The 9803-nt window shown below is 37.0% G+C and overlaps 1 long non-coding RNA gene across 2 annotated transcripts; it reads right to left on the reverse strand.

Moving 5' to 3' along the window:
* Positions 1 to 6389: 6389 nt before the first annotated feature.
* LOC110695880 lies at positions 6390 to 8837 on the reverse strand. Of its 2 annotated transcripts, XR_002506223.1 has the most exons (4): positions 8515 to 8837; positions 7744 to 7901; positions 7234 to 7355; positions 6390 to 6733 (listed from the first exon to the last, which is right to left on the reverse strand). It is a non-coding gene; the product is annotated as an uncharacterized LOC110695880 (long non-coding RNA). The 2 variants fall into 2 exon arrangements; XR_002506222.1 differs by having other exon boundaries at positions 7744 to 8836.
* Between the last annotated feature and the right edge of the window lie 966 nt (positions 8838 to 9803).

Below are 9803 nucleotides of genomic sequence, written 5' to 3' on the forward strand. Positions count from 1 at the left end.
CCGGACAACATACCATAAGCCGGGAAGTCACTAATGGTCCATAGGATGGCTGCTTGCTGATTGAAATTATGTTTCATGGAAAATTCATACGTATGCGCGCCAACTTCCCATAACTATTTCAACTCCTCTATCAACGGTTGCATCTACACATCCAAGTTGCCCTTAAGGTTTTTAGAACCAGGAACGAGCAACGAAAGGAACATAAATTGTCTTTTCATACACATTGAGGGAGGCAGGTTGTAAGGGATCAAAATGATAGGCTAACAAGAATATTTTCCACCAAACTTGCCATGAGGAGCAAAACCATCTGTACACAAGCCAAGCCGAACATTACGAGGCTAGGAGGCAAACTCTGGAAAGCAATTATCGAGGTGTTTCCAACCTTGATTATCACTAGGGTGTGCCATTGTGCCTTGAACTCGAGGATTTTTCGAATTCCATGTTATTTCCTCCCAAATGTTCTTAGTAGTAAAGAGCCTTTGCAACCTAGGTGTGATCGGGAAATAAAATAAAACGTTCAAAGGCACTAGGCTACCCTTGGAAGTCTCCTTGTACCGATCGCTGCCACACGCCCTACATGTATACAGCTGAGCGTCATCCTTCCAAAACAGCATACATCCTTTTGGGCAAGCGTGAATCCTTTCATAAGGTAGTTCCAAGCCCTTCACAATCTTCTTCACCTCATAGAATGTGTCGGCCATATGGTTGTTGTTAGGAATTGCTTCACTAAACAAAGAAACAAACCCATCAACACATCTGTGCGGCAGATTATACTCGCACTTTAGACTAGTGATTCTAGCGGCCATCTCTAACGCAGACAACGAACTCCCTTCGTATAATGGCCTTTCAGAAGCCTTCAACAACTCTAGAAAATGCTTAGCTTGTGCATTAGGCTCCTCCTCTGATGAAACACTAGCCTGCTCGGTGTGCCCTTAATCCTGACTATGATCAAAAGCATCGAAAACCATTTCACGATATTCATTGATCCCCCGTTCAGGATCTATCGGAAACCCTTCCCCGTGACACATCCAGTCATAGTAATTAGGTATAAAACCCGTGCGAAACAGATGAAGTTTAACCGTTTCTGGATCCCAAAGCCGTTTGTTCTTACATTTAGCACATGGACACCTAACTTCATTTGAGTTACTACTCTCGGGATTATCTTTGACGTATTGAATGAATTCATCAACCCCTTTCACGAACTCTAGATTAATACTTTGCTAAACCTTCCGTTCATACATCCAGCTACGTTCTGTTCGTTTCATGATTACAACTTCTACACAACTCACGCATATGTATAATCACATTAGTCACAAAGCGTATTTCCTAGTCATTATCCATCAAAGTGTTATGGAAATGCAAATGAGATTTGAAATGCTTCCAAAGGGTCCTTAGCACTCCAACCTAACCCATCCTTGTACGTTTAATCCCACTAGCGAATGTAAGCTAGGTTTTCAATTCTACGGAAAATCCGCCAGCATTTCCCTACAGTTCTCCAAGTACACGATGTAGGCGATTAAACACGCCTACATATGTACCCAGAGAACATTGTAGAGAAATGAGAAGGCACGATTTTTCCTACAATCAATAACAAGGCATACATTCACCACCTAAGTGAGAATAAGCGTACAAGGACAATCCCAACCGGAGATTATTCAAGACATACTCCTAATGTGTATGCCTTGAACAGGTATCTAGGCAAATGATTATGCCAATGATTCATTCACAAAATATATAAAGTAAAGGACACATCCATTATACTAAACAAATATATATCATAATTAATTAAACTAAACAAATAAATGAGCAAAATTATTCAATTATTATATTAAACATTATATCTTACAAAAATATTAAACTAAATGAACTAACATACACTATATTAAACTAAACTAAACTAAACTAACATACATTATTATATTAAACTAAACCAAACTAAACTAACATATTATAATACAACAATTAACAACTAAACTTAAGTAAACTAAACTAACAAATCATAATACAACACATATGTTTCAAATATTTCAACATAGTAAAATGTAAATACAACAAATCGTATACACTACACTAAAAACATTAATGAACTAACATATAACTAAACACAATTAGTCACTAAACTAAGAATATAAACTAAACTAAGAATTTTAGGGTTTATATAGTCTCTAACCTGTAGATCTGCACTTTTTTTAACAATCAAACCAAGTAACTCTACAAATTCTACAAATAATTAAAATTAAAACTTAATTTGGGTTTATGTTGTTAGTTTTTATTGAAAAAAAGGGCGCGAGACTTACAAATGCAGAACGGCGGCGTAGTTGTGGTGGAGAACTGGAGGTGGCTGTTGCAAAAAAGGGGTGATAGTTAGCTTAGGGTTTCCCAAAAAATGTAATTAAAAAAAAATTAAAATTAAACTACACTTACAAATGCAGAACGGCGGCGTAGTTGCGGTGGTCGCCGGCGACTTCGTCTTCCTCCTTCTCTTTCTCCCTTTCTCTCTCTTCCTCTTCTTCTTTCTTTTTTTCCTTCTGTTTCTCGCTTCCTCTTTCCCCCTTTCGCTCTCTCTCTCTTCCGTTTCCTCTTTCTCTTTCTCCCTTTCTCTCTTCTCTTCTTTCTTCTCTCTTCTCTCTTCCTCTTTCTCTTTCTCCCTTTCTCTCTCTTCCTTGTTCTTCTGGTTTCTGGATTTGTTTTTTAGAAAAATTCATAACGTTTGTTCTGTTTTTTTTTTCCGACATAATATTTTCGAGGGAATTTTCCGTCGCAACATAAGTTTTACGACGGAATTTTGCAACAGACCAAAATTCCGTTGGAAAATTCGAAATTTTCGACGGAAATATTCCGTCGGAATCCAGCCTATTTCTACTAGCGAATCTTAAGAAAAGACAACCTCAGAGGTTTCTTTGTCCATAATTCATATGGAGTCTTTTCGACAGCTTTTGACGGAGCGTGGTTCAGTGTTAGTGCCGCAGTTAGAAGTGCGTGTCCCCAGAAAAAGATAGAAAGTTCACTAAGACCCATCATTGATCGAACCATATCTAACAAGGTTTGATTCCTCCGTTTGGACACTCTGTTCCATTGCGGGATTCCGAGAGGTGTCAACTCTAAAAGAATACAATTTTCTTTCAAGTGATTGTGGAATTCATGGCTCAAATACTCGCCACCTCGATCCAATTGAAGTGCTTTTATTTTCTTGCCAAGTTGATTTTCAACTTTACTCTGAAACTCTTTGAATTTCTCAAAAGATTTAGATTTGTTCGACATAAGGTAGACATAACCATATCTACTATAGTCGTCGGTGAAGGTAACGAAATATCAATAACCTTGCCTTAAGGGTGTACTCATTGGTCCACATACATCCGTATGTATTAGACCAAATAAGTCACTTGCCCTTTCTCCTAACTTTGAGAATGGCTGCTTTATCATCTTGCCTAATAGACATCCTTCGCAATTTTCAAACGAATCCGAGTCGAATGAGTCAAGAACACCTTGTTGAAGAAGTTTTTTCATGCGACTTTGATGTTAATGTGGCCAAGACGACAATGCCAAAAGTAGGTTTGATTCGACTCGATGGTCTTAGCCCTTTTGGCGGTATCATCAATGTTATAAACTTTTTTGACTAGAGAAAGCACATAAAGACCATTTTCTGAATATGCTATACCATATAAAACATTATCGATATAAAATGAACAACCATTGTTCTTAATTCAAAATTCAAAACCATTGGCGTCCAACGCCGAAATTGAAATAATGTTTTTGGTAACTCTAGGAACATGATAGCAATTGTCAAGTTTTAAAATAAGCCTAGAGGGAAAAGACAAACTGAGAGTTCTAACTGATATGGCAGACATCCTTGCTCCATTGCCGACCCGAAGCTCGACCTCTCCCTTCTCTAGCCTCCTATTTATCCTTAGTCCCTAAGCATTGGAACAAAGGTGTGAGCCACATCCGGTATCTAATACCCATGATATTTTGCTAGCGAAGTTTAAGTCTATAAAAAATACCTGATGAAGAAGCAATGGTGTCGTTCTTCTTATCTTCCTTGAATTTAAGGCAATCCCGCTTCCAATGGCCCTTCTTCTTGCTATAGAAACATTCGGAATCGAATTTAGAAGAGGCGACCTTCTTGTCCTTGCCACTCTTAGCAGCACTTGACTTAGGCGGAAAATTCTTCTTCTTTTTCCCTGTAAAGCTTCTCTTCTTTCCCAAGCGCTTAAATGTCTTGCCCTTTCTAACCATGAGCATGTCATGCTTTCCCTCATCCTTGAGGGTTTGCTCGGCCTGCTTCAACATACCATGAAGCTCGGTGAGAGTTTCTCCATGCTGTGCATATTATAGTTCATCTTGAACAGATCATAGCCTTTTTGCAGCGAGTGGAGAATGATGTCAATGGCCATCTCGGTCGAATACCCAACATCAAGCCTTTCCATGTTCTCAAATAATCCAATCATTTTAAGAACATGCGAGCTGACTGTCTCTCCTTTCTTAAGCTTGCTCTCAAGGATCTGCCTGTGGGTTTTGAACTTTTCAGTTGTAGCCTGCTCTTGAAACATATTCTGAAGTTCAGATCTGATCTCAAAAGTCGTCTCCTTCCCAAAGAAAGTCTTTTGAAGGTCCGGAGACATAGTGGCCAACATGATGCATTTGACATCCCGATTGGCACTTTGCCATCGGTTAAGGGCAGCCTGGGTGACCTCCTCATTGGAAGTGTCGGGCATTTCCTCATCAAGGACGTATTTCTTTTTCTCTTGCATGCGAACAATACCCAAGTTCCTTTGCCAATTAAGAAAATTTGGCCCATTCAACTTCTCCTTGTCGACAATTGAGCGTAATTAAAACTGGTTGTTTGAGTTATTTGCAGACATGTTTCTACAATAGAAAGAATTTGAAATGAAAAACCATCCATAAACCAATAAGTTTGAAATTTAAAGCGTTCATGCAAATTTTCAATCTTATTGAGCATTTTATCCACGCATTAACAGTAGTCCCTTCCAGGCGAGAATAAAATGATTCCAAGATCCCAAAAATCATAAAGTGATTAAGCATGCTTTGGCTTATCTTAACACTTAAAATTTTGGGGTAAGCAATCCAATTGCTAATAGCTCCAAGCTACCCTTGGTTTGATAAAACGTCGCATCTAATGCTTCCTTGACATTTTATCTCCATTGCCACGACATTTTCAAGGACTCCTTACTGATATCGTTGAGCTTAACCATGACGACTTGTATGACTAGTATACCTTAGGTTCCTAGGGAAGCGGTGATGCCTCGCTTTGGCGTAGCCCATCACCACGCGCATTAGTTCGATAAGTGTCGCTCTTGGAATGACAGATTTGGCTCAATATTATAAGGACCTAGGGTTTCTATGTTGGTTGATTTATGTGAACTTAATTAATCATCGCAACATTTGAAATCCTAAACATGCATCTAATATATCATTCACATATATATAAGTATAATTATATATAGAAAACATGAAATAAGATGCAATTGGCAACTAGCATGACCCCTTGAAATCTTCAAGTCTTCAAGGGTCTTCGATGCACCATCTTGGCTCATCTTCATAGAAACGCCGTCTTGAGACATCCCCGCCAAAATGCAATTATTAGCTACTACGACTAGGATTAATCTAAATATTAAGGTACAAAAATACGCAACGGTACGCAGACCGTATTAAGATTTACAAAAATACATAACAGATTGCAGTCCGTATTTACTATCCTAATTAGGCCCCACTAGTTGCCATTTTTACGAAACCTATGAAACAATATACAGTCCATTCATCCATTCACTATATGTGAATGACCCATGCATTTTACAACGAAAACAAGTAACAATGCATACGCGCGCGAACTAGTAACTAGCTTAGGTGGTTAATCCAATTAACGCGTCTAATTAAAACTAGTCAAAGTTGTTTAACATTTTATGTGATTAAGACGCAATTAGTTCACGCGATTAACGAAGCTCCCACTAAATTTCCACTACTACAAAAATGGGAAAAGAGACATGTTATAGTAGGCATAAGAGACCTCTTCAAAGGAAATCTCTAGCTCATAGGTCTCTTTGGCAAAGAGACCTTACGAGTGAGTTAATAGGTCTCTTTGCCCAATATCATTAAATATATGAAGGAAAAGAGACCTGTTATAATACCCAACTAGGTCTCTTAAGGCGCGTTTAAGAGACCTGTTAGGAGTATTAACAAGTCTTCCTTTTTTTTGCATTAATAATTGCCATAATCCAATATGCCCGATGTACTCGTTTGCGTTTGTATACATATTATTTTATACCTTTTACAGTACATGTAGTGTATTTGTACCATTTTGCACCTACTATATGCTACATATTTTACTCCTTAATTATATAATGTTATAGATCATATATTAATAAACAAAATTTAATAAACACTTTTACAACACATTCATTAATACTAATTTAACTTTCAAAAATATTTTACATAGACATCTTAAAAAAAAAACTCCAATTTTCCCCAAAATTATAAACCAAACTCATTATTGCTATGCCATCTAATTTAACCTCCAAATATACTATACAAATAAAAAGCTCTTCCTTTTCCCAAAAATAACGGACAAAGCAAACTAATTAAGCAATGTCCATACCATCTTCATTTTCTTCATTTGCATCATCTTTTACAAGCTCAAAAACATACTTTATCCCCATAGATCTCTAATTTCGTCAACAATTTCAAATGAATGAGCACAAGGGTCTTGGTGAAAGAGCTGCAAGATAAACAACAAATCATTATTAACAAAAAAAATTAAATAAGGTAAATTAAAGATATACTAATGTCAAATTGAAAATAAAGCTAACGCTAAACATGAGTGAATCTCTAACTAAAGCACACCCCAAATTGAAATCCGAAGGAGAATACTAATTTTGAAAAACCACATAAGACACAATAAATATAAAATCACAATTTAAAAATAATCACCATTACCACTTTGTATATGATTTCTTAAAATAATACATCACCATTCTTAAAATAATCACAATATAATAATGCTTGAACTAAAATCATCTTAATCTGCATGTCTATGGTCAAGGAGCTAGTTCAATGCTTACTACAGCCAAATGAGAACGACAGACAACAAGACCGAAACAGCTGAGGTTTGAGCTTACTAGAGCCAAATAAGGTGCATCAACAGGATGACATGATTGCAATATATCTAAAGTAGTCCATAAATAAAACTATAATGGGGCAAAAAGAGGCGAAAAGTACCTGGTTCCTAATGGTAGATTGAGAATAAGCTCAAAGTTTTTATGACCTCTAGTAATTATCTCTCCTTGTTTCTTCTCTAAGTTAATATCTAAGACATACAACATCTGACAACTTCTTGGAACCTGCATGTGTTCATGTATCCCATTAATCATGTATTCAAGAATGTAAGCCTAATTATATTACCTAAGGAAAAGTACAACAACAAGATTCTAAAAAAAAAAAGAAAAAAAAATGCTTGGATGTTTTGTAAATTCTCATTGACAACCGAATGCTATCATAGCCAAACACAATCACATCTGACCAAACTAAAATATCAATAAAAAAATTGACATACATGCCAACCATTAGGATTGAGGTCCATTAATGATTCTGAAATTCTAGTTTCTATGTTTGTGTAGCTTATTGTTCCATCAAAGGATGCATCATATATAGTTCCATCATTGACTAAACTAAATCTGTAGTGCAAAAGATAATTGTCAACCGCGAGATCCTTGAAAATTATAAGCTTACTCATATTATCGAAGGCCACTGTACCAGAGGAAGTGTCTACACTGAGGCAGCTAATACATTAAGATTAACCTCATAGTGTTGAGCAAGAAAGAGTGAATATTTGTATAAACTCTTTTCTTGTATACATTATCGTAATCCCAGACTACGAGCCGATCTTTCTGAAGAAAAAACAAGGGATTGCAAGATAAAACATTAGAGGCATCAGTGATACAAACTCAACAACAACAATAATCTACCAATAGCCAATTAATCAACATTAAAAATACACCCAATTTATCATTCAAACGGAACAATACAAACTCAGCAACAACAATAATCTACCATAGCCAATTAATCAAAATTTAAAAAAAATATTACACCCAATTCATCATTCAAATGAAATGATAAACCCAGACAAAGATAACCTTAATTAAGTCAACACTTGAGCAAAAAACAATACAGAAAAAAGGGGTTAGATTTCGAATTGTTGTGCTTGAACAACAAGACTATCAAAGCAATTAATCAACATTTAATAAAAATTCTGCATCGATTACTTAATTTCCAAAGAGACATTCAATTTGTCATCCAATTACCTCAATAGGGAAACAAAATTACAAAAAAATGGACGATTAAACCCAATTTTTTTTTAACAATCAACAATTAAACATAACAAGCATAAACAAACACGATTAAATTATATGCAAACAAAGAAAAACTATAATTTCTTGAAAAAAAAACCCAAACCCTAGACATTACGATTCAATTAAAACCCCCCAAATTAAGCCCTCTCACCACAAATTACGCAAAGGTTGGTATGTTTGAAAAGGCAACCAGTAAGCTTCAGCGGCCTCCCTGATCTGGAGGGTGACGACGACGGATTCTAAAAGCAAAGCTCTATTACTTTCGATCTCACGAATTGCAACAATTCTAGGTCTGAAACAATGGGGTTTTCTTCTTTACTTTGCTCGTGGCTGGAGTAGACTTTCGTGCGACTTTGGTGGGGAAGTTCTTCCTTGCAAAGCTTCAATGGAGAATGAAAGTGGAAAACAAAGAGAGAAAGAGGAGATAACAAACGAAGGTGTAAGAGCGGATCAATTAGAGTGAGAAAAGGAGAGAGGTAAAAAAATGAAGGGTGGGTGGTGGTGGACCTTTTACACAAATAAGAGACCTGTTAGGATAAACAACAGGTCTCTTATTTCTTTTCCATTAACTTCCACAAATGATTGGTGGGCCCTTTAATATATAATAGACATGTTATCTCTAATATTAGATCTTTTATACTAAAGAGACCTGTTATATTAATCAACAGGTCTCATATTACAAGTCTCTTTACCTATTTTTGTAGTAGTGTCCGCATCCAACTTAATTAATCCAATCAATTAAGCTGGTTAACCCAAATTTTGTCAAAATTAAATTTTGCAAGTGCCTGAGGAATCGAGGCCTAGCGTCGTAATAAAAAATTAATTAAAATAATTAAAATGGCAAAATTTCGCAAAACACATAGCCCATGCATTGTAAAATCAGCCTACTCTAAACCAAGTGCCTAGCATCGTAGCCATGGGACTAAGCTTGCTAGGCACCAAGGTTGCGGCTAGGGTGTGCTTGGGCGAAGCCAGCCTGCCTAGCAAGGCACGCCATGCCTGCTGGCACAAGCACGCATCGCAGCAAGCCTCGCATGCTTGCATGCGTACTGGCAGTGTGTGGCTGGTCTACTGGGGCTCGCTGCTTTGCCGCCCAGCAGCACTTGCGGGCATCTCCTGCAGCCACGCACCACAAGCATCAAGCACGTACCTTTGTGCACTCCTAGCCCGCCACACAACTGCATCATTTCGAGGTGGAAGCACCTCCATGCGCATCAAGGCAGCCACATGTGGGCTGCGTGAGCAGCTCGGCTAGCCTTGGTGGTGCTTGAGTGATTTTACCTCGATTTGCTTGCTATTATTTCGGGATTTTAATCCCGATATATGTGCGACATAAAATTAATTCTAAATTTATTTTAGAATCAATTTAGAACAAAATGAAAATTAAAATAAGTCCAACTTAATTAAATTCAATTTTAATAGTGCACTAGCCTAAATAAT

This window comes from Chenopodium quinoa, unplaced genomic scaffold (genome assembly GCF_001683475.1).
Source record: "Chenopodium quinoa cultivar QQ74 unplaced genomic scaffold, ASM168347v1, whole genome shotgun sequence".
Taxonomy (NCBI): domain Eukaryota; kingdom Viridiplantae; phylum Streptophyta; class Magnoliopsida; order Caryophyllales; family Amaranthaceae; genus Chenopodium; species Chenopodium quinoa.